Here is a 6,000-nt window from a genome sequence, read left to right as displayed (position 1 = left end):
CTCCATTCAGGAAGTGATGTACCCTTGTTCCTGTGATTGGTCGGGGTCCCCTGTGAATAGGGGGATTGAACCCCCACCTGTACTTCAGATTATTGTGAAGAGATGCCGGTCCTTGCTGGGTGGTCGGGTTGTACACACATCCAGGTGTCAGACGGTTACCTCAGCAGCGCCACTGCCCAGCGCGCACCTACGTGTCTCCATGCTGACCCCAACAGGCGGGAGTGTGACTTTGCAGGTACCCTATAATCTTTGCATGGGGTAATCATGGTATAATCCAGGATTGCCTTCTTCCAAAAAAGAGTGCCACACCTGTCCTCGGGTTACACTGGTTATTTGCAATTCCGCTCCGTTCACTTCAATGAAACTAGGTTGCAATACCACACATTAACTGAGGATACGGGTGGTGCTATTTCTCAAAAAAGAAATAGAAATAAAATCATCTTTCTAATCCTGGATTAGACATTTGTAGGTCAAACACACAGATGGAGAGAAGGTTGGGCTGTATTGCATTTCAGCTGCCTATACATTTGTTTTCAGCAGTCTGGCAGCAGCTTACCTCCCCTTTATAAACTCACAACACAAGAATGCTCAGCCAAGCGTTCATGTGTATAGAGCAGGGTTTCCCAACATGGGTTCCTCCAGCTGTTGCAGAACTACAACTTCCAGCATGTCCTGTGTCCTATATTATTAAGGCAGAGACTTACCAAAACTTGTGCAAAGGAGCAGTTGCCCATAGCAACCAGGGTTCAACATTTACATATTAGAACCCTTATAAAAATAGACGCTGGAATTTGGTTTGTGGGTTGGGAGGAGGGGGGCGGGGCTTAATCGCGGCACCCGCACTCAGCCGTATACGGGAACCGTATTTAATGTATGTCTATGAGCCGACCGGAGTGAACCGCAGCCTCCGGTCGTCTTCGTTTTCGGCTGTATGCGGTTTCCCGACCACAGGCAAAAACGCGCTCGACCACGTCTTTGCCTGCGGTCGGGAAACCGCATACAGCCGAAAACGAAGCCGACCGGAGGCTGTGGTTCACTCCGGTCGGCTCATAGACATACATTAAATACGGTTCCCCTATACGGCTGAGTGCAGGCGCCGCGATTAAGCCCCGCCCACCCCTCCTTCCAGCCGTATACGGGAACCGTAGTTAACAAAACGTGGTGTGAACCATGGGCAACTGCTCCACTCTTCATCTGTTACCCCTATAACCAATACAAGTAATGGGGGGACACAGTGCGCTCATGAGCATCACAAATACCCAGCATTGTATATTATGTAACATGGTGGCAAAGAGTACTCCTACTCTATTACTACCGCTCCCTACCCCATCCATTATTACTCCTCTGCTCTATTACTACCGCTCCATACCCCATCCATTATTACTCCTCTGCTCTATTACTACAACTCCATACCCCATCCATTATTACTCCTACTCTATTACTACTGCTCCATACCTCATCCATTATTACTCCTCTGCGCTATTACTCCTGCTCCATACCTCATCCATTACTACCACTCCATACCCCATCCATTATTACTCCTACTCTATTACTACTGCTCCATACCTCATCCATTATTACTCCTCTGCGCTATTACTCCTGCTCCATACCTCATCCATTACTACCACTCCATACCCCATCCATTATTACTCCTACTCTATTACTACTGCTCCATACCTCATCCATTATTACTCCTCTGCGCTATTACTCCTGCTCCATACCTCATCCATTACTACCACTCCATACCCCATCCATTATTACTCCTACTCTATTACTACTGCTCCATACCTCATCCATTATTACTTCTACTCTATTACTACTGCTCCATACCTCATCAATTACTACCACTCAATACCCCATCCATTATTACTCCTACTCTATTACTACCGCTCCATACCTCATCCATTATTACTCCTACTCTATTACTACTGCTCCATACCTCATCAATTGCTACCGCTCCATACCCCATCCATTATTACTCCTCTGCTCTATTACTACCGTCCATACCCCATCCATTATTACTCCTCTGCTCTATTACTCCTGCTCCATACCCCATCCATTATTATTCCTCAGCTCTATTACTCCTGCTCCATACCCCATCCATTATTACTCCCCTGCTCTATTACTACTGCTCCATACCCCATCCATTATTACTCCTCTATTACTACAGCTCCATACCCCATCCATTATTACTCCTCTGCTCTATTACTACTGATCTATACCCCATCCATTATTACTCCTCTATTACTACAGCTCCATACCCCATCCATTATTACTCCTCTGCTCTATTACTACTGATCTATACCTTATCCATTATTACTCCTCTGCTCTATTACTCCTACTCCATACCCCATCCATTATTACTCCAGCTTCATACCCCAACTATTATTCTGCAGCATTACTAGTCCTGGACCGCTACATGTCTGTCACTACTGGATGTACATTACCACTCCTATTACTACCATACTCTGGTCTGTACCTTATCACTCCCAGATGACCTCTCCATCTTATGCTATCACATCTCTATTGTCTGACTGCTCTATTGTAGGAGCCTTATATCCCCCAGTGATCACTATACACACAATACTAGTATTATTACTCCATCTCCCTGCAGTACTCCTATTCCATTACCCCTGGATAACTATTCCTGCTCCATTACTCCTCTAGACTACTAGAACTACGCTGCCATTACCACTCTAGGCTGGGAGTTGTAGTCCTACCCTCCATACTTATACATCCTGTAAAGTTATAAGATCAGCAGAATAGAAGTAACCAGGGGCATACATAGTGATATAGGAGTAGTACCTCTCCCCCTCCCCTGATAATAGTACTTACCGGTACCGTCTCGAGCTCAGGACAGGCAGATAGAGCGGCGTTTCATTCCCTGCCGGGCCGGACCATGCTGCCGCTGGAGGAGGGGGGAGCGTGCAGGTCCCGGGATCCCCAGTCCTGCTCCTGTCTGAGCTCACAGAGATGAGGCGGGAGGGCGGCTCCGGGCCCACACCTACACAGCTGAGGGGAGGGCGGGCTCTATCCGTGCAGCCTGACTGATGTAAAGTCTATAGGGAGCACAACATTGGGAAAAGTTACACCGGGCACTGATCCTGCACATCACATTCCCCTGTAGAGCAGTGCTCCCCAAGCAGTGAGCCTCCAGCTGTTGCAGAACTACAACTCCCAACATGCCTGGAGGCCCACTGCTTGGGATACACTGCCTTAGGGAACATATCTTAGATACAAATGTAATTGGAAAGTAATTAAACCCTTTTACTTTTTGCACATTTTGTTCTGTTGAGGGCCCCCCCCCCCTCCCATTTAAAAAGGCCTCTGCAAAAGGGAAAAAAATGCTATCTGATTGGTTGCTATGGGCAACTGGGCACATTTTTCTCTACACAGGTTTTGATAAATATCCCCCTTGGAATTTAGGGTAGATCCAAAACTGCATTCCTGCCAAAAACGGGATGCGTACCTATTATCGGGAGCACTCGACCCTATTCATTTCTATGGTGGAACAGAGTCCCTAGTGACTACTTTGAGGACATATGTGCTATTTCAAAAGCCCCCATTATTGAGTTAGCTTAAAGGGGTACTCCGGCGCTAAGACATCTTATTCCCTATCCAAAGGATAGGGGATAAGATGCCTGATGGCGGGGGTCCTGCCACTGGGGACCCCTGTGATCTTGCACGCAGCACCCCGTTAGAATCAGTCCCCGGAGCACGTTCACTCCGGGTCTGATTACTGGCGATCACGGGAACGGAGCATAGATAGATAGATGAAGATAGATAGATAAAGATAGATTAGATAGATAGATAAAGATAGATTAGATAGATAGATAAAGATAGATAGATAGATAAAGATAGATAGATAGATATAGATAGATAGATAGATAAAGATAGATAGATTAAGATAGATAGATAAAGATAGATAGATGAAGATAGATAGATAAAGATAGATTAGATAGATAAAGATAGATTAGATAAAGATAGATAGATAGATAGATAAAGATAGATAGATAAAGATAGATAAAGATAGATAGATAGATAAAGATAGATAGATAAAGATAGATAGAAGAAGATAGATAGATAAAGATAGATAGATGAAGATAGATAAAGATAGATTAGATAGATAGATAGATAAAGATAGATAGATTGATAAAGATAGATAGATAAAGATAGATAGATAGATAGATAAAGATAGATACATGCTCACACACATTATATAGTCTAAGTATATATACTGTATGTATATGAATGTAAATAGACCCTTGTGATCGGACATTTATCCCCTACACCAGTGGTCTTCAACCTGCGGACCTCCAGATGTTGAAAAACTACAACTGCCAATGGCTGTCCGGGCATGTTGGGAGTTGTAGTTTTGCAACATCTTGTGGTCCACAGGTTGAAGACCACTGCCCTACACAGTAAATAAATGTTAGTGTGTGTGTCTAAATATATGTAAAAAATTGCTATGTATACATGCAAATATATGCATGTAAATTCATGTATATGTAAATATACATCATATATATATATATATTACAGCTGTCACGCCCCCTCCCATAGGATTGCATTGAGGGGGGGGCGCGTGACGTCACAATGATCCGTCCCCGTGATCGCCAGTCATCAGACGATGAGTGAACACGCTCCGGGGACTGATTGTAACGGGGTGCTGCATGCAAGATCACGGGGGTCCCCAGCGGCACGACCCCCGCGATCAGGCATCTTAGCGTCGGAGTACCCCTTTAAAATAGTGGAACGTCCTGAACTGAGTCACTAGAGGTGACTGTATTGGGCTACAGAAGTGAATGGGGTCCGCTGCTCCTGTTAGCAGTATACATCACATCCCGTTTTTTGGCAGGATGCCGACAGATACTGTTAAAGGGGGCAGGAACGCAGTGTGATCGTACCCCGAGTCATCTCAGAGACGTTTCTACCCCTTAGTTGGAGTCACCTGTGGTAAATTTAGGTGATTGGACAAGATTTGGGAACACACAGCCCTGTCTATATAAGGTCTCACAGCTGACAATGCATATAAAAGAACAAAAACCAAGTCATGAGGAGGAAAGAAGTGTCTGTAGGGCTCAGAAATAGGATTGTGTGGAGGAACAGAAAGGTACAAACTAAATTCTGCTGCACTGAACTCCCAAGAGCACAGAGCACAGTGGTCTCCATTATTCTTACATAAAAGAAGTTTGGAACAACCAGGACTCTTCCTAGAGCTGGCTTCTCCACCAAACTAAGTAATTGGGAAGAAGGACCGAGATAGGTGATCAAGAACCCAATGGTCCCTCTGGCTGAGCTCCAGAAATCCTGTGTCCAGATGGGAGAAACTTCCAGAAGGTCAACATCACTGCAGCCTCCACCAATCTGGGCTTTATGGCGGAGTGGACAGAAAGAAGCCTCTCCTCAGTAAGGGTCTCATCACATGGCAGAATTTCTGCATGCGGATTCCACCTCAAATTAAAGCCCAAAAGACTTCAATGGAATTTCCATTCACACTTCTGAATTTCCGCATATGGATTCCCCATCAATTCCGCACAAGCCAGAAACCACCCAAATGAATGCGGAAGTGGATACATGAGAGATACATGAAAAGCTCCTAAAGGACTCTCAGACTGTGAGAAACAAGATCCTCTGGTCTCAGGAAACCAAGATTGAACTTTTTGGTCTCAATACTAAGTGTCATGTCTGGAGGAAACCAGGCACTGCCCATCACCTGCCCAATATCATCCCTACAGTGAAGCATGGTGGGGGCAGCATCATGACTTGGGGACAGGGAGACTGGTCAGGGTTGAGGGAAAGCTGAATGGAGCAAAGTACAGAGATATTCTTAGAGAGTAGCTCCCACCTGTTTTTTTTCTGTCCCTACCTATTACTAACCTATCCCTAACCCCCTCCCTGCCCTTTAAAAAAAGATTTTCTACCATACAAATGGCTCATCCTGTGCTCCTCTGTATACCTCTGCCGAAAGCCGACTTGACCAGCAGGCGCGACGTCACT

The 6,000-nt window shown here is 45.3% G+C and overlaps 1 protein-coding gene across 2 annotated transcripts in view; it reads right to left on the bottom strand.

Annotated features, from left to right (window-relative positions):
- LRRC8E (leucine rich repeat containing 8 VRAC subunit E) overlaps positions 1-6,000 on the bottom strand; it is a 156,355-nt gene that overhangs the window by 58,666 nt on the left and 91,689 nt on the right. The window contains exon 1 of one of the 2 annotated variants that reach the window (XM_056570750.1): positions 2,836-3,059. The exons of the other annotated variant lie outside the window; for it this stretch is intronic. The gene's annotated coding sequence lies outside the window, so the exon portion shown is untranslated. Of the gene's footprint in view, positions 1-2,835; positions 3,060-6,000 lie in introns of those variants that run through there. 2 annotated transcript variants of the gene reach the window in all.

This window comes from Hyla sarda, chromosome 4 (genome assembly GCF_029499605.1).
Source record: "Hyla sarda isolate aHylSar1 chromosome 4, aHylSar1.hap1, whole genome shotgun sequence".
Lineage (NCBI taxonomy): Eukaryota > Metazoa > Chordata > Amphibia > Anura > Hylidae > Hyla > Hyla sarda.
The sequence above is the reverse complement of the archived record's forward strand: the minus strand, read 5'-3'. Positions and strand labels throughout refer to the sequence as shown.